Source organism: Ranitomeya variabilis, chromosome 4 (genome assembly GCF_051348905.1).
Source record: "Ranitomeya variabilis isolate aRanVar5 chromosome 4, aRanVar5.hap1, whole genome shotgun sequence".
NCBI lineage: Eukaryota > Metazoa > Chordata > Amphibia > Anura > Dendrobatidae > Ranitomeya > Ranitomeya variabilis.
The window spans coordinates 503,084,550-503,104,710 of record NC_135235.1 but is presented as its reverse complement, the minus strand read 5'-3'; positions in this window follow the sequence as shown (position 1 = coordinate 503,104,710).

The window sequence follows — 20,161 nt, the reverse complement described above, 5'->3', positions numbered from 1 at the left end:
CGGGGCAAAGGATCAGTTCGGCCCCCCCTCCTCCCCTCCCCCATTTGAACATTAAGTCTATGGGGGCACAGATCTGGACAGTATGGGGGCACAAATCTGGACAGTATGGGGGCACAGATCAGGACAGTATGGGGGCACAGATCAGGACAGTATGGGGGCACAGATCAGGACAGTATGGGGGCACAGATCTGGACAGTATGGTGGCACAGATCTGGACAGTATGGTGGCACAGATCTGGACAGTATGGGGGCACAGATCAGGACAGTATGGGGGCACAGATCTGGACAGTATGGGGGCACAAATCTGGACATTATGGCCCATACTGTCCAGATTTGTGCCCCCATAATGTCCAGATCTGTGCCCCCATACTGTCCAGATCTGTGCCCCCATCACAGTCGTCAGACTCAGACTCATTCTCACAACAGTGAGTGAGTGAGTGAGTGAGTGAGTCTGACAGTCTCGTCACATACCCAGTTTGCAACTTTCCCCTGCCCTGGCCGCTGCTGAGCGCTCCCTCCCCCTCCTCCTACAGTGTGAGTGACTACTACACACGAGCACACTCACTGCACGACGACACCCGAACGAACGAACCGAGTCTCAGTCACCGGTGCTGCGGCGCAACGAACGACCAACGAAGCAGCCTGCCTGTGTGATGTGTCACACTCTCAGTCAGACTGTGACGTCGGTCAGCCGCAGCCGCTGCTAGAGCTTCCCTGATGCGGAAGTGGCCAGCAGCGGTCAGTGGCTGAGCCTCTCAGCGGGTGTCAGGGGGCGGGGCGCAGCCGGCCAGGAGCTTAGACTGAGAAGGAAGGGGCTCCTTCCTTGAAGCAAGCGAACCACAGTGCAGAGAAGCACAGCGCCGGGGGACAAACACCAGAATGTAAGTATGTAGTGTTTGGTTTTTTTACGTTTACGCTGGTAACCAGGGTAAACATTGGGTTACTAAGCGCGGCCCTGCGCTTAGTAACCCGATGTTTACCCTGGTTACCAGTGAAGGCATCGCTGAATTGTCCGCATCCCGCATCCGTCCGTATCCCGCAGTTAATGCAGCAAAAGGTACCGGTACTACCGGTATGGCTTATATTTTTCCATCGCACAGTTTACTACGTCTTACTATCAGGGGTGTCTTACTATCGGGGAAACACGGTACTCCCTCTCCCAACATCCTCCTCTCAGCGTTTGATGTCACCGATGCTGACACTGACAGTAGGCGCGATGACTACACACTACTAGGCGTCTGCGGTCCGGAGATGTGCGGGAGCTCAGAGCAGCGGAGGAACCAAGAGGAAGTGAGGTGAGCATTTTTTTATTTTTTTATAGGGGTGAATTATGATATAGAGGCTGTCTATGGGGATGCATTATGCTATAGAGGCTGCCTATGGAAATGCATTATGCTATAGAGCAGTGGTCCCCAACCTTTCCCATCTTAAAAGCAACATTCAGCTCTGCAAGAGGGTCGCGAGCCACATCCAGCTCCTGTCCCCCCTCACAGTAGTGGCAAAAAAACACCCCATTACGAGTATAATGATAACCAAAGCTTTTCCACACAAATCACCCCGAAGCAGTATACCAAGATCCAGGGATTTCCACCACACCCCACCAAATTCAGCATTCTTCCATCCCTCACTCCCAACACAGTCACATCCAGCTTCAAGTGCCTCCTCTGACCGGTAGTATCATGATGTCTCCAGCGTTCCATACCAAAATTATCTCTAAACCCCCAAGACCTGTAGATGTGTACCCAGATCTGCTCTTCTGTGCAGGGCTACTCACAAAGTTCTCCATTTTCAGATGTGCTCTTCATACCAGTTTACTAAATCTGGAGCTAATGCACCAAGCTGGCAGACAGCTGCGAGCCACAATTCATGGGATCGCGAGCCACATGTGGCTCCTGAGCTACAGGTTGGGGACCTCTGCTATAGAGGCTGCCTATGGGGGTGCATTATGCTAGAGAGGCTGCCTGTGGGGCTGCATTATACTATAGAGTCTGCCTATGGGGGTGCATTATATTAAGGGCTGCTTTACACAATAGAGGCTGCCTATGGGGGTGCATTTTATTAGGGGCTGCATTATACTATAGAGGCTGCCTATGGGTGTGCATTATATTAGGGATGGCATTATGCTATAGAGTCTGCCAAAGGGGTGCATTATATTAGGGACTGCATTATACTATAGAGGCTACCTATGGGGTGCATTATATTGGACTGCATTATACTACAGTGGCTACCTATGGGGGTGCATTACATTAGGGGCTGCGTTATACTATAGAGGCTGCCTATAGGGTGCATTATATTAGGGGCTGCATTATACTATAGTGGCTGCCTATGGAGGTGCATTATATTAGGGGCTGCATTATACTATAGAGGCTGCCTATGGGGTTGCATTATTTTAGGGGCTGCATTACGCTATAGAGACTGCCTATGGGGCTGCATTATATTAGGGGCTGAATTATACTATAGAGGCTTCCTAAGGAAGTGCATTATATTAGGGGCTGCATTATACTATAGAGGCTGCCTATAGGGGTGCATTATATTAGGGACTGCATTATACTGTAGAATCTGCCTATGGGTGTGCATTATATTAGGGGCTGCATTATACTATAGAGGCTTCCTAAGGAAGTGCATTATATTAGGGGCTGCATTATACTATAGAGGCTGCTTATGGGGATGCATTATATTAGGGGCTGCATTATATTATAGAGGCTGCCTATAGGGGTGCATTATATTAGGGACTGCATTATACTGTAGAATCTGCCTATGGGTGTGCATTATATTAGGGGCTGCATTATACTATAGAAGCTGCCTATTGGGGTGCATTATATTAGGGGCTGCATTATACTATAGAGTCTGCCTATGGGTGGTGCATTATACTATAGAGTCTACTTATTTTGAGTGCATTAAATTAGGGGCTGCATTATACCATAAGACTGTCTATGGGGGTGCATTATATTAGGGGCTGCATTATACTATAGAGTCTGCCTATGGGGGATTCATTATATTAGGGGCTGCATTACACTATAGAGTCTGCCTATGTGGGGTGCATTATACTATATAGTCTGCCTATGGGAAGTGCACTATACTATAGAGTCTGCCTATGGGGAGTGCATTATACTATAGAGTCTGCCTATGGGGAATGCACTATACAATATAGAGTCTGCCTATGGGGAGTGCATTTTACTATATGGAGACCTATGGGAGTCCATTATACTATATGGAGGCCTATGGGGAGTGCATTATACTATATTGAGGACTATCTGGTGTATTATGTTATATGGAGCCTATCTATCTAGGGGGCCTGATACAGTGTGGAGATTACAGTGACAGGGCCATCATACAGTGTTGGAGCCATTAAATAGTTTGGGGGATATTAAGGGGTCAGTATATACACAGTGAGGGTGCATTATACTGTGTATAAGAGAGCATCATTCTGTATATAGGGGAGCTGTACAGGGAGAGACTCAGGACATTATTAAATGTAAAGTGGACACTTATTGTTATAGGGGAACTCAGGTTACTGTGACTGTTAAAAGAGCACACAGAGGGCAATATTAGTTTTTAGGGGACAAAATGTGGGCACTGTTTTCTACGGCACTTGCACCCCGTATTACTGTATTCTAGAGGTTTGCTTTAGAATTTAGAGGGCACAGAGAACCACACAGCAGGTGCAATAATAGGGACACATACAGCATCAGTGGCTTGGCATTTGGGTATAGGCAAGATGCAGAGTTTGTTCCGATTGGGAATAGTCCCATTGGGACAGTGCTGAAAATATGAAACGTCAGATGTGTCTTTGTTGTATTCTCTGCAGCTGAGTTCCTGGCTGAAAGTAGTTGTCATGTTGGTCTGGTCCAGATGGAAAAGATGTGAAAAGTGAACAAATCCACCTCTCGTGTCTCCCCTTTTCCTCATAGTTTGTAAGCTTGCGAGCAGGGCCCTCATTCCTCCTGGTATCTGTTTTGAACTGTGATTTCTGTTATGCTGTAATGTCTATTGTCTGTACAAGTCCCCTCTATAATTTGTAAAGCGCTGCGGAATATGTTGGCGCTATATAAATAAAAATTATTATTATTATTATTATAATCCATCAGAAAGAACGTCATCTGTAAGTCACTATCTGTAACTATGCTGTGATCTCTTACATGATCTGTAGGACTGGTATTTACCACTGACGATATGGTGGTAATATCATTCTTGGTCTTTATATAGAGATTATTTTCAGCAACAGCGTGGTCATCTGTTGAGGTTCTTCTCCACTATTCGGGTGTGCCACCCAGTTGTAATCAAGGTTACCTGGTTAGGGCCCCAGAACCAAAACCTTAGCTACTAGTGATGAGCGAACATGCTCGCCACTGCTCATTACTCGCTCAAGTATCACTATGCTTGGTGTACTCGGCGAGCATCGAGTATTTCCGGGATTATTCGGCGGTAACTGGTGTCTCCACCCAGCATTTTTGGTGGACTTTAGAGACCCAATCACGCTGCAGGGATTGTCTGCCAGGCCATGAAATGCCGCAGCCATCTTTGTTTTGGTCGTGCAGTGATTGGCTTGGCCGCACAGCATCATCCCGAGTATAAGAGACCTGATGCCGCCCTGCTCGCTGCATTCTGCTCCAGATTCAGCGAGCGTAGGGAGAGCTGCAGCTGAGATAGGGTCAGAATCGTGGTTTTCATAGTTAGTGTAGGTCTGCAACTCTTAAATCTACAACTCCTGAGAAACCAACAGTCCTTTTTAGGGCTGGTTCGTGGGTCCCGATATTGCGGAGCTGGGTAGGTAGGGCACAGCATATCCACATCAGTAGGGTTGAGCGAAACGGGTCGTTCATTTTCAAAAGTCGCCGACTTTTGGCAAAGTCGGCGTCTCATGAAACCGAGCCGATCCCAGCGTTGCATCGGCCATGCGGTACGCGACTTTCGCGCCAAAGTCGCGTTTCAATGACGCGAAAAGCGCCATTTCTCAGCCAATGAAGGTGAACGCAGAGTGTGGGCAGCGTGATGACATAGGTCCTGGTCCCCACCATCTTAGAGAAGGGCATTGCAGTGATTGGCTTGCTGTCTGCGGCGTCACAGGGGCTATAAAGGGGCGTTCCCGCCGACCGCCATCTCACTGCTGCTGATCTGAGCTTAGGGAGAGGTTGCTGCCGCTTCATCAGAAGCAGGGAGAGCGTTAGGCAGGGTCCATTAACCACCAAACCGCTTGTGCTGTAGCGATTTCCACTGTCCAACACCACCTTCGGTGTGCAGGGACAGTGGAAGCTCCTTTTTTTTTTTTTTTTTTTTTCTCTCAGCGCTGTAGCTCATTGGGCTGCCCTGGGAAGGCTCCCTGATAGCTGTATTGCTGTGTGTACGCCACTGTGCAAACCAACTGCTTTTTTCAAAGCACATATCCTCTTGTTCCTTCCTTTCTGCACAGCTATCTTTTTTGTTTGTCCACACTTTTTATTTAATTTGTGCATCAGTCCACTCCTTATTGCTGCCTGCCATACCTGGCTGAGATTACTGCAGGGAGATAGTAATTGTAGGACAGTCCCTGTTTTTTTTTTTTTTGTGGGAGATTAAGATTGGCATTTCTGCTAGAGTGCCATCCCTGTGTGTGCCATCCCTGTGTGTGCCATCCCTGTGTGTGCCATCTCTCACTCAGTGGGCCATAGAAAGCCTATTTATTTTTTTGCTTGATTTGGGTTCTAAAATCTACCTGAAAAAAAAAAAAAACATCAATCAGTGGGAGATTAATATTGGCCTCAGGGCTTGTGTGCCACTCCTGACTCCTGTGTGTGCCATCTCTCACTCAGTGGGCCATAGAAAGCCTATTTATTTTTTTGCTTGATTTGGGTTCTAAAATCTACCTGAAAAAAAAACAAAACATCAATCAGTGGGAGATTAATATTGCCCTTTCTGCTTGTGTGCCACTCCTGGCTCCTGTGTGTGCCATCTCTCACTCAGTGGGCCATAGAAAGCCTATTTATTTTTTTGCTTGATTTGGGTTCTAAAATCTACCTGAAAAAAAAAAAAACATCAATCAGTGGGAGATTAATATTGGCCTCAGGGCTTGTGTGCCACTCCTGACTCCTGTGTGTGCCATCTCTCACTCAGTGGGCCATAGAAAGCCTATTTATTTTTTTGCTTGATTTGGGTTCTAAAATCTACCTGAAAAAAAAACAAAACAATCAGTGGGAGATTGATATTGCCCTTTCTGCTTGTGTGCCACTCCTGACTCCTGTGTGTGCCATCTCTCACTCAGTGGGCCATAGAAAGCCTATTTATTTTTTTGCTTGATTTGGGTTCTAAAATCTACCTGAAAAAAAAAAAACATCAATCAGTGGGAGATTAATATTGCCCTTTCTGCTTGTGTGCCACTCCTGACTCCTGTGTGTGCCATCTCTCACTCAGTGGGCCATAGAAAGCCTATTTATTTTTTTGCTTGATTTGGGTTCTAAAATCTACCTGAAAAAAAAAAAAAAACATCAATCAGTGGGAGATTAATATTGGCCTCAGGGCTTGTGTGCCACTCCTGACTCCTGTGTGTGCCATCTCTCACTCAGTGGGCCATAGAAAGCCTATTTATTTTTTTGCTTGATTTGGGTTCTAAAATCTACCTGAAAAAAAAAAAAAAACATCAATCAGTGGGAGATTAATATTGGCCTCAGGGCTTGTGTGCCACTCCTGACTCCTGTGTGTGCCATCTCTCACTCAGTGGGCCCTAGAAAGTCTTTTTATTTTTTTAGTATTTGGTTTCTAAATTGTCCCTGAAAGAAATCATTTGATCTTATTTGGTTTCTAAAGTCTCCCTGAGAAAAAAAAAAAAAAAGGTGTGAGATTAATATTGACATTTGTGCTTGAGTGACAGTCCTGCGTGTGTGGCATCTCTGTGATTTGGTGCCACAGAAAACAGAGTGTGTAACATTGTGCCTGATTTTCCTTGTGGTCTCACCAACCTGTTAAGGGATATTGAAATCATACTGAAGTTATAGCTCACCGTGTAAGTTGTTTGACAGCAACAAATAAAGTTACTTTGGATAATTTTTTAAAACAATGAGGAAGTCTGGTGCAAGAGGTCGTCGTGGCCGTGGGCGTTCATTGTCAGCTGGTAATGATGGTAGTGGTAGTGGAGCATCAGGTGGTCGTGGGGATAAAAATATTCCACCTAAGTCTGGAGCTGTGGAGCCAGTTTCGTCGTCTGGCTACACAAGGCCTCGAACGCTCTCTTTTCTGGGAGTCGGAAAACCGCTTTTAAAGGCGGAGCAGCAACAGCAAGTTTTGGCTTACATTGCAGACTCAGCCTCTAGCTCTTTTGCCTCCTCTTCTGAAACTGGTAAATGTAAAAGCAGCGCGTCGCTTGTGGATGTTCACGGTCAGGGACAAGTCGCTTCCTTGTCCTCTTCAGCAAAAACTACAACAAGAGAGAAGGATGCAGCAGGCGACACAACGGGTTACTCCATGGAGCTCTTTACACATACCGTCCCTGGCTTAGAAAGTGAAACACTTAACAGGCCATGCCCATTACAAGTAGATTCTGACATGGAGTGCACTGATGCACAGCCACAGCCAGAGTACTATGCTGCTCCTTTGACTCAGACCACCACATTGCCCTCTCAGGGTACTGATCCACAATCAGACCCTGATGAGACTATGTTGCCCCGCCACGAACGCTATACCACCGACCGACACAGTGACACAGACGAAGTTGCACACGAGCTCGAAGAGGAGGTAATAGATGACCCAGTTGTTGACCCCGATTGGCAGCCATTGGGGGAACTGGGTGCAGGCGGCAGTAGTTCAGAAGCGGAGGTGGAGGAGGGGCCGCAGCAGGCATCAACATCGCAACAGGTTCCATCTGCCGTGCCCGTATCTGGCCCAAAACGCGTGTCAAAGCCAAAACCTGTTGGAGGACAGCGTGGCAATCCGGTTAAAGCTCAGTCTGCAATCCCTGAAAAGGGATCCGATGCTAGGAAGAGTGCAGTCTGGCATTTTTTTAAACAACATCCAATTGATCAGCGCAAAGTCATCTGTCAAAAATGTTCAACTAGCTTAAGCAGAGGTCAGAATCTGAAAAGTCTAAATACTAGTTGCATGCATAGACACTTAACCACCATGCATTTTCAAGCCTGGACTAACTACCAAACGTTCCTTAAGGTTGTAGCACCCTCGGCCAATGAAGCTAGTCAGCAACGCAACATCCCTTCCGTCACTGTAAGGCCACCATTTTCCGCACCACCGGCAGTATCTGTGCAGGTTTCTTTGCCAGCCAAAAGCAGTCAGGGTCAGGGAATCACCAGTTTTGTAGGAGGAAATATTGAATCTAGGTCACCGGCGGAAACAATACCGTCTCCAACCGTCTCTCAGTCTGCCATGTACACCGGCACACCCGAAAGTTCCACGATCTCCAGCTCTCCAGTCCAGCTCACCCTACATGAGACTCTGGTTAGAAAAAGGAAGTACTTATCCTCGCATCCGCGTACACAGGGTTTTAACGCCCACATAGCTAGACTAATCTCGTTAGAGATGATGCCCTACCGGTTAGTTGAAAGCGAAGCTTTCAAAGCCCTGATGGAGTACGCTGAACCACGATACCAGCTACCCAGTCGACACTTTTTTTCCAGAAAAGCCATCCCAGCCCTGCACCAGCATGTTAAACAGCGCATCGTCCATGCACTCAGGCAATCTGTGAGTACAAAGGTGCACCTGACTACAGATGCAAGGACCAGTAGGCATGGCCAGGGACGTTATGTGTCCATCACGGCACACTGGGTGAATGTGGTGGATGCAGGGTCCACAGGGGACATAAATTTCGGGACAGTTGTGCCTAGCCCACGGTCTAGGAAACAGTTGGCTGTAGGCGTTCGCACCCCCTCCTCCTCCTCGTCCTCCTGCAGAAGCTACAGCTCTTCCACAGACCGCAGTCGGCCAACCACTCCATCGGCAGATGACACTGTTGCACACCAGTTGTCCCATTATGGGCCAGCTACTGGCAAGCGTCAGCAGGCTGTATTGGCTATGAAGTGTTTGGGCGACAACAGACACACCGCGGAAGTTCTGTCCGAGTTCTTGCAACAAGAAACGCAGTCGTGGCTGGGCACAGTAGATCTTGAGGCAGGCAAGGTAGTGAGTGATAACGGAAGGAATTTCATGGCTGCCATCTCCCTTTCCCAACTGAAACACATTCCTTGCCTGGCTCACACCTTAAACCTGGTGGTGCAGTGCTTATTGAAAACTTATCCTGGGTTCTCCGACCTGCTCCTCAAAGTGCGTGGACTTTGCTCACATATCCGACGTTCGCCTGTACACTCCAGCCGTATGCAGACCTATCAGCGGTCTTTGAACGTTCCCCAGCATCGCCTAATCATAGACGTTGCAACAAGGTGGAACTCAACACTGCACATGCTTCAGAGACTGTGCCAACAGAGGCGGGCTGTTATGTTTTTGTGGGAGGATACACATACACGGGCAGGCAGTAGGATGGCAGACATGGAGTTGTCAGGTGTGCAGTGGTCGAAGATACAAGACATGTGTCAAGTCCTTCAGTGTTTTGAGGAATGCACACGGCTGGTTAGTGCAGACAACGCCGTAATAAGCATGAGCATCCCCCTAATGCGTCTGCTGATGCAAAGTTTGACGTACATAAAGGATCAGGCGTCTGCACCAGAGGAAGAGGAAAGCCTTGATGACAGTCAGCCATTGTCTGGTCAGGGCAGTGTACAGGACGAGGTAGCGGGCGAAGAGGAGGTGGAGGACGAGGAGGATGATGGGGATGAGTATATTTTTAATGCGGAAGCTTTCCCGGGGGCACTGCAAATTGGTTGCGTGGCAAGGCCGGGTTCTGGTTTTTTGAGGGACACAAGTGACGTAGATTTGCCTGAAACTGCCCCTCAACCAATCACAACCGGAGATTTGACAACTGGAACTTTGGCCCACATGGCGGATTATGCCTTACGTATCCTAAAAAGGGACACACGCATTACAAAAATGATGAACGATGACGATTACTGGTTGGCCTGCCTCCTTGATCCACGCTATAAAGGCAAATTGCAAAATATTATGCCACATGAGAACTTGGAACTAATATTAGCAACCAAACAATCAACTCCTGTTGACTGTTTGCTTCAGGCATTCCCAGCACACAGCGCACGTGATCATTCTCACACGAGCTCCAGGGGGCAGCAGACTAGGAGTGTTAGGGGTGCACACATCAGAAGTGGCGTTGGACAGAGGGGTTTTCTGACCAGGTTGTGGAGTGATTTTGCTATGACCGCAGACAGGACAGGTACTGCTGCATCAATTGAAAGTGACAGGAGACAACATTTGTCCAGTATGATTACTAACTATTTTTCATCCCTTATCGATGTTCTCCCTCAACTGTCATTCCCATTTGATTACTGGGCATCAAAATTAGACACCTGGCCAGAATTGTCAGAATATGCATTGCAGGAGCTTGCTTGCCCGGCAGCAAGTGTCCTATCAGAAAGAGTATTCAGTGCTGCAGGTTCAATATTAACCGAAAAAAGGACTCGTCTGGCTACCCAAAATGTTGACGATCTAACATTCATTAAAATGAACCACAACTGGATTTCGAAATCTTTTGCCCCACCTTGCCCGGCCGACACCTAGCTTTCCTATGAAAAGCTCTTGCCTGTGGACTACTGTGAATTACTTTTCTAATGTCTAATTTGCTGCAGCTGATTGTCCAGCATACGACATGTTTACACCTCCCTAAATGGCCAAACTCCCCACACGGGGCCGTGGTATCGCGACTTGGCGCAAGCACCCGTGAGACTGCTGTTTGTCTGAAGAGGTGGGTGTGCTCGCTTTTGGGCGACGGCATTGCTACTGGGTCCCTCATAGTACAATAAAGTGTCTCTGGCGGTGGTGGTGCGCACCCAACGTCAGACACACTGTTGTAACATGAGGGGCCCTGGGCCTGTACCGCCGGCCACAAGAGAGTTCACCCACCCCCAGGTCAAACATTGCTCTACCACTTCCACAGTTATCTCTCACACTTCCGCCAATGTTTAGTCTATGCGCTGACATCCTTCCATACCTGCCACTGACAATACCATTGTGTTGACATGTATGATGGTACTTAACATAGTCAGGGGCAGTGTCCTCTATTTACCACAGTAAATACTTTGCGCTAAATTAGTAGGTCTGAAACAACGCAGAGGATTCCACCCCTGAACCTAATGATTACACCCTTTAGTGTTTTTGTTTTGTTTTAATGCGAGACATTCACATTTATTTTTTGTTTTTGACTGCTAACTGGCAGACACTCATTACAATCGGCCTCCACTGACCAGACCACTGCTGCCCGTGTACCCCTGGAACCTATTTTACAGTGCCTACAGCCAGCCCATTTTATTGTGTTAGGCCTTCGAAGCCTGTCTACGGTCCCTCCTTCCACTAGGCCTCCACTGACCTGACCACTGCTGCCCGTGTACCCCTGGAACCTATTTTACAGTGCTTACAGCCAGCCCATTTTATTGTGTTAGGCCATCGAAGCCTGTCTGCGGTCCCTCCTTCCACTAGGCCTCCACTGACCAGACCACTGCTGCCCGTGTACCCCTGGAACCAATTATAAAGTGCCTACAGCCAGCCCATTTTATTGTGTTAGGCCTTCGAAGCCTGTCTGCGGTCCCTCCTTCCACTAGGCCTCCACTGACCAGACCACTGCTGCCCGTGTACCCCTGGAACCTATTTTACAGTGCCTACAGCCAGCCCATTTTATTGTGTTAGGCCTTCGAAGCCTGTCTGCGGTCCCTCCTTCCACTAGGCCTCCACTGACCAGAACACTGCTGCCCGTGTACCCCTGGAACCTATTTTACAGTGCCTACAGCCAGCCCATTTTATTGTGTTAGGCCTTCGAAGCCTGTCTACGGTCCCTCCTTCCACTAGGCCTCCACTGACCTGACCACTGCTGCCAGTGTACCCCTGGAACCTATTTTACAGTGCCTACAGCCAGCCCATTTTATTGTGTTAGGCCTTCGAAGCCTGTCTGCGGTCCCTCCTTCCACTAGGCCTCCACTGACCAGACCACTGCTGCCCATGTACCCCTGGAACCTATTTTACAGTGCCTACAGCCAGTCCATTTTATTGTGTTAGGCCTTCGAAGCCTGTCTACGGTCCCTCCTTCCACTAGGCCTCCACTGACCTGACCACTGCTGCCCGTGTACCCCTGGAACCAATTATAAAGTGTCTACAGCCAGCCCATTTTATTGTGTTAGGCCATCGAAGCCTGTCTGCGGTCCCTCCTTCCACTAGGCCTCCACTGACCAGACCACTGCTGCCCGTGTACCCCTGGAACCAATTATAAAGTGCCTACAGCCAGCCCATTTTATTGTGTTAGGCCTTCGAAGCCTGTCTGCGGTCCCTCCTTCCACTAGGCCTCCACTGACCAGACCACTGCTGCCCGTGTACCCCTGGAACCTATTTTACAGTGCCTACAGCCAGCCCATTTTATTGTGTTAGGCCTTCGAAGCCTGTCTACGGTCCCTCCTTCCACTAGGCCTCCACTGACCTGACCACTGCTGCCCGTGTACCCCTGGAACCAATTATAAAGTGCCTACAGCCAGCCCATTTTATTGTGTTAGGCCATCGAAGCCTGTCTGCGGTCCCTCCTTCCACTAGGCCTCCTCTGACCAGACCACTGCTGCCCGTGTACCCCTGGAACCAATTATAAAGTGCCTACAGCCAGCCCATTTTATTGTGTTAGGCCTTCGAAGCCTGTCTGCGGTCCCTCCTTCCACTAGGCCTCCACTGACCAGACCACTGCTGCCCGTGTACCCCTGGAACCTATTTTACAGTGCCTACAGCCAGCCCATTTTATTGTGTTAGGCCTTCGAAGCCTGTCTACGGTCCCTCCTTCCACTAGGCCTCCACTGACCTGACCACTGCTGCCCGTGTACCCCTGGAACCAATTATAAAGTGCCTACAGCCAGCCCATTTTATTGTGTTAGGCCATCGAAGCCTGTCTGCGGTCCCTCCTTCCACTAGGCCTCCACTGACCAGACCACTGCTGCCCGTGTACCCCTGGAACCAATTATAAAGTGCCTACAGCCAGCCCATTTTATTGTGTTAGGCCTTCGAAGCCTGTCTGCGGTCCCTCCTTCCACTAGGCCTCCACTGACCAGACCACTGCTGCCCGTGTACCCCTGGAACCTATTTTACAGTGCCTACAGCCAGCCCATTTTATTGTGTTAGGCCTTCGAAGCCTGTCTACGGTCCCTCCTTCCACTAGGCCTCCACTGACCTGACCACTGCTGCCCGTGTACCCCTGGAACCAATTATAAAGTGCCTACAGCCAGCCCATTTTATTGTGTTAGGCCATCGAAGCCTATCTGCGGTCCCTCCTTCCACTAGGCCTCCACTGACCAGACCACTGCTGCCCGTGTACCCCTGGAACCAATTATAAAGTGCCTACAGCCAGCCCATTTTATTGTGTTAGGCCTTCGAAGCCTGTATGCGGTCCCTCCTTCCACTAGGCCTCCACTGACCAGACCACTGCTGCCCGTGTACCCCTGGAACCTATTTTACAGTGCACATAGCCTATTTTTTTATTTTATTTAATATTAATAAAGCAAGGATGGACTACGATGTACCACGCTATGAGCTACCCAGTTGACAATTCTTTTGCGAGAAAAGCCATCCCACCCCTCCACCAGCATGTTAAAGACCGCATTGTCCTTGCATTCTGTCAATCTGTGAGTCCAAAGGTACACCTGACAACAGACACATGGACCTGTAGGCATGGCCACGGAAGGTTACGTGTCCTTTGTGGCTCGATGGGTTAATGTATTGGATGCATGGTCCACACAGGGGACAGCCTGCTAAGTCTGTCTGCAGTCCCTAATTCAAGTTGTCCTCAACTGAATAAAGCTGAGCTTCTACCTTCTGGCTCTGATTAACTGCTGTTTTTTAAAAAAATGGTGGTTCCGGCCTACTAACGGTGTCTGCCCCTGCCTGGTGTTGTCCTCAACTTAATAAAGCTGAGCTTCTACCTTCTGGTTCTTATTAAGCTTTTTTCTTTTTTTTTTTTAATTGCTGGATGGGGCCTAATACCTCTGTTTGCTGCTCCCTGGTGTTTGTCCTCAACTGAATACAGCTGAGCTTCTACCTTCTGGCTCTCATTAAGTGCTGTGTTTTTAAAAAATGGTGTTTAGGGCCTACTAACGGTGTCTGCCCCTGCCTGGTGTTTGTCCTCAACTGAATACAGCTGAGCTTCAACCTTCTGGCTCTCATTAAGTGCTGTTTTTAAATAAAAAAAATTGGTGTTTAGGGCCTACTAACGGTGTCTGCCCCTGCCTGGTGTTGTCCTCAACTGAATAAAGCTGAGCTTCTACCTTCTGGCTCTGATTAACTGCTGTTTTTAAAAAAATTGGTGGTTCCGGCCTACTAACGGTGTCTGCCCCTGCCTGGTGTTGTCCTCAACTGAATAAAGCTGAGCTTCTACCTTCTGGCTCTGATTAACTGCTGTTTTTAAAAAAAATGGTGGTTCCGGCCTACTAACGGTGTCTGCCCCTGCCTGGTGTTGTCCTCAACTGAATAAAGCTGAGCTTCTACCTTCTGGCTTTTGGCCTATAGTATCAGATATTAAACTGCATTTGGCCTACTGGTGTGGTTGGGCCCTTGAAAAAGTGTTTGCTGCTCTTGGGTTTGCTACTCCACTGAACAAAGCAATGCCGCCTGTTTAGTCCTGTTACCAATTTTGAACTGCATTTAGCCTAATTTATTCTTTGGCCCTATATCTGTTTCCTCCTCATCCTGCCCATTGCCCAGCCACTGCTAGATGAGTCTGCTGGTACATTGACCTAGACCACTACATTCCCCTTGCACTCTACACAGCCAGAATCTGACCCTGCTGAAAGTAAGGTTCCCCTTCCCGCATGTTATACCACCTTACACAAAGACAAAGAGGAAGGTGCAGATGAAAGTGCAGGTTCCTTCATCAGGTGGGGGGGGCATACTCGTTGGCGACGTCACTGGCACAGGGCCCCTCAGAGTACGCAAAAGTGTCGCTGCTGGTGGGAGGCGCCCCCGCCATGCAAACACACCGCCATACTTTCAGGGGCCCTGTGCCAGTGCCAATGCGAACGAGTGGGCCCCCCCTGCTTGCTCAGGATCACAGCACTTGCAACGTTGAAATACTTACCTCTCCCTGCTCCACCGCCGTGACGTAGTCCACGTTTCCTGGGCCCATTAAAACCTTGAACCAGCCCTACCCCCAACAACTTTTGCCAAATGACCCCCAAGTTCCAATGCCCAACTATTATTATAAAGTTAATTAAGATTGACAAGCTTCAGAAACAAGAATGGATGTTTTTGGCATTAAAATGGGCACTGTAGGTGTTTTCCTGGCCTCCACTCACTGCCGACTATGCTTCCCCATTGACTTGCATTGGGTTTCGTGTTTCGGTCGATCCCCGACTTTTAGCGACAATCGGCCGACTGCACTCGACTCGACTCTGGACAAAATCGGGTTTCCCAAAACCCGACTCGATCTTAAAAAAATGAAAGTCGCTCAACCCTAGTCCTGACATTTGCAACATCCCACAATGCATTTTCTATTCTTTGCATATTTCTCTTACACAGTGTTTTTTATATTGACTTGTTGTTTGACGTTATGTGTGGTCATTTTAATTAATAAATTATGAACCTTTCTATATATTTTCATTTGACCATGTAATCATTGTGTTGTGTGGACTCTGATATATTTTTTGATGATAGGGGCAGTAGTCCGTACTGCATACACAGGGACCCTTTAGTGGTTATTGGGCTCCACTGTGGTATTATGTGGCTTTGTTCGCTAGGAAGTGTGTAGGCAATAGCAATGGTAAATGATCTTTGTCAGGAGTATCCAGACATTTCAGGGTGGATCATGCTGGTGACGCGACTTCCATGAGTGTAACTGCCATTGTGCAAGTAAAGAGGGCAGTCTGAGGAGGTGATACAGTATCTACACTACGAGCCAGAGAGGCAGCTTGCATCTTAAAATTAGATACTTGTTTCCCCAAAGGAATGAATTATAAAACAGATCTGATGTATTTTTATTAAGTGACGTTCTCGTGTATAAATTTAATAAAGATATGTGGTTTATGTATATATGTGGGGGTATTTTATGTATTTACATGTATTTATACAGTATATATTGGCGAAGGGTATTATTGTAGTCTTACAATTTGTATTTGCAATATTGTATATAGACTTAGTGGCTATAAGGTTTGTGTAACACTCAGGTTGGGCAGGGTGGGTACCTTTGTCCAATGGGTACTCAGGTGTTTGATATATGGTTAATTGACGTGTATTGTGATTGGTTGTAGCCTTTTGTTATGTGCCTTTATATATTGTGTTGCAATGTGTTTTTGTGCTATGACTAAGGGCAGTACTGCCTGAAACGCATCAGCTTGTTTTTATGATGCACTAATAAAGGACAAGATTTTTATTCTATTTTCATCTCCTCCATTCAATATTTGCATGAGTTGGACAAGTGGGTGATTTGCATTTTTACCTGGGAGTCGGCCGGCAGGAACTTGGTGGTGATCCGTGCTCTGCACATGTCTACTGAGAATTGGAGTCCAACATGTCTGGTTGGGTGAGCTGATGAAATCCTAGTATTTACATTCTGGACACAGAATGGTCAGATTTTGGAAGACAATCGTTTTGTCGCCTGGTCATATAATGCACCCAATCCTAGTTTACATCCTCACCTGTGCTCAGTAAATGATCGGTTAATTAGTGTGCGTGTATAAAAAGAAATCCAGCACTCCAGACCTTCACTTGATCAAGTAGTATTAGCTACCTCTTATATTCCAAATCATAAAAGGGGTTAAATTCTGCAGCAGGATGGTGCTCCATCTCATACATCCATCTCCACAACAAAGTTCTTCCAGGCAAAAAAGGTCAAGGTGCTCAAGGACTGGCCAACTCAGTCACCAGACATGAACATCATTGAGCATGTTTGGGGTAGGATGAAAGAAGAAGCTTGGAAGACAAAACCAAAGAATCTAGATGAACTCTGAGAGGCATGTAAGACTGCATTCTTTGCTATTTCTGATGACTTCTTTAATAAATTGTATGAATCGTTGTTGAACCGCATGGATGCAGTCCTTCAAGCTCATGGAAGTCACACAAAATATTAAATTTGACTCTAATAGCACCACAACTTCATTCACCAATGTTATGCAACATATATTTGTATTTTAAGTTATGGTAATTATTTGTTTGAATATCACATTACTTTCTGTGGGCAACAAAACTTTTGTCTTGCCAAAATCTGACCATTCTGTGTCCATTAACTAATCAATATGTCTGCATTGATGCCAATTTATTTTCTTAACCTAAACCACATTTCGGAGGGTTTCAGCTTTCAAAATAATAATTTATACAACCAATGGATGAATTTAACGTCAGGTAATAAGCTTTTATTTACATAACATGGATAAGCGACATACAGTAACTTCTGTCAGGGAGTGTACTATGCATGCTGCCTATGGGGGTGCATTATACTATGTATACAGACTGCACATGGGCTGCAATATACTAAACAGGCTGCCTATGGGAATGCATTATACTATACAGGCTGCATATAGGGGTGTTAGAGCTACCAAACAGTTTGGGGGATACTAAGGGGTCAGTATATATATGTAGTAAGGGAGCATTAGACTGTATAAGAGAGCATTATATTATGTAGAGGGGAGCTTTAGATGGGGGAGACCTGGGACATTATTAAATGTAAAGTGGGCACTTATTGTTATAGGGGAACTCAGGTTACTGTGACTATCAAAGGGGCACACAGAAAGCAATATTACTTTTTAGGGGACAAAATATGGGCACTGTTTTCTAGGGAACTTGCACGCAGGGCCGGACTGGCCATCGGGCAGTTCTGGCAAATGCCAGAATGGCCGGTGGCAGTAGTGGGCCGCTCGAGTGTGCCGCTGTCAGCACACTCCCCCCGCTTAGTACAAACAGAGAAAAAAGTATCACTCCAAGAGATGCACACCACGTATAAGAATGAGAAACATGATATTGAAAAGGCACAAGATTTTATTGAAACACTACATAAAACATAATTAAAAACAGCAAACAAAAAGCCCTGTCCATAACAAACAATGCAAGGTACAATAAAGTTATAACATGCAATGCTATCAACCTGCCTGTACCCTAGATAGAGTAGAAGCTATATGTGGTAAGCTAAGAACACTAAACTGGCCAACGAATGTAAATCCTACACCATCCTATACATGACGATGGGCATATGCCCCAACAGGTACCCAAACAAGTATAGTAACCTGCGCGGCTCATGAGACGCTGATAAGCATGTAGTCCAGACTAACTGGACTGTAAGGGAAATCCCAAAATAGCATGCTAGCAATAGAAAAAGTCCAAAGACCGCCCAGCAAAGTACCCAGAAGATGCTGGGACAAAAATTACCCAAAGCAAGATGGTGGCCAGGAAGAAGTCCGTGGGTGGACCGGCAGGTAAGCAGGACTAGGGCCAATGCAGCCCCACGCGTATCGCTCTCTCAAGTAGGGCTTCGTCAGGGGAAGTGTTGGTGTGTATCACAAACCTTGTTTAAGTACACTCCCCCCGCTGTCAGCACACTCCCCCCGCTGTCAGCACACTCCCCCCGCTGTCAGCACACTCCCCGCCCCGCATTCAACTATACCAGTATAGACGCCGGTAAGTTGAATGCAATGATGGAGGAGAGAGCGTCTGCTGTTGCTCCCTCTCCCATCATTCCCCGCTCTGCCTCTGACACTGCGGGTGCGTGATGATGTCATATAATCGCGTACCTGCTGTGTGTCGGGCGGGCAGACTGCAGCCGCTGAGACCAGAGCCGGGAGCAGCGCGGGGCAAGAGGAAAGGTGAGTAGAGTGGGGTTTTTTTTATCTATCAATGAGTGATAACTGGATTGTGGGGCTATTGGGGGGGCTGTATTACATTCTATGGGGGCTGTGCTGTATTACATTCTATGGGGGCTGTGCTGTATTACATTCTATGGGGGCTGTGCTGTATTACATTCTATGGGGAAGGGCTGTATTACATTCTATGGGGGCTGTGCTGTATTACATTCTATGGGGGCGGTGCTGTATTGCATTCTATGGTGGCTGTGCTGTATTACATTCTATGGGGAAGGGCTGTATTACTGTTGTGAATTTGGATTCTGGGCTCCCCCGGTGGCCGCTTGTGGAATTGGACTTGTCATCCTCTTTCCTGTTTCACCTGGTTCCATCAGTAGTGGGTGTCGCTATTTAAGCTCATTTCTCTGGTGGTTTCTTGCCGGTCAACAATGTTATCTGATGCCTCTCAGTGCTTGTTCCTGCTTCTGACAACTACTAGATAAGTTGGACTTTTGTCCATGTTTCGTTTGCCTATTTGTTCCAGTTCACAGCTGAAGTTTTGTTACTGTGTCTGGAAAGCTCTCGTTGATCAGGGATTGCTACTCTGGTGTTATGAGTTAATGCCAGAGTTTAAGGTAATCTCTGGATGGTGTTTTGTTAGTGTTTTTCTGCTGACCATGAAAGTATACTATCTGTCTTCTGCTATCTAGTAAGCGGACCTCAAATTTGCTAAGACTATTTTCCTGCTGCGTTTGTTGTTTCATCTGAACTCACCGTCATTATATGTGGGGGGCTACTGTCTTCTTTGGAATATTTCTCTAGAGGTGAGCCAGGTCTTATATTTCCCTCTGCTAGCTATTTAGGTCTTAGGCCAGAGCTGGGCATCTAGCAATAAATAGGAAATGCTACCTGGCTATTTCTAGTTGCGCGGCAGGCTTAGTTCATGGTCAGTATAGTTCCATCTTCCGAGAGCTTGTCCCTCTATAGGCTTGCTATGATCTCTGCTTGCAGAGATCATGACAGTTTGACCGGCCAATAAAGTGTTAAAGACCCAGGTTGAGAAAGGAGAGTTATAAGAAGTCTGCTGGAATTTTTTTTTTTTTTTTTTTTTTCCCTCCAGTTTGCCTTGCTGCAGTCTTTTTTCTCTCTCTCCTCCTCATCTCTGTATGGCTCTGTGTGCACCTGACAATAATGGATCTTCAGAGTGTAACTGCGGGTTTGAATAATCTCATCACGAAAGTACAAAATTTACAAGATTTTGTGGTACATGCTCCAGTATCTGAGCCGAGAATTCCTTTGCCGGAGTTCTTCACAGGGAATAGAGCTAGCTTCCAGAAT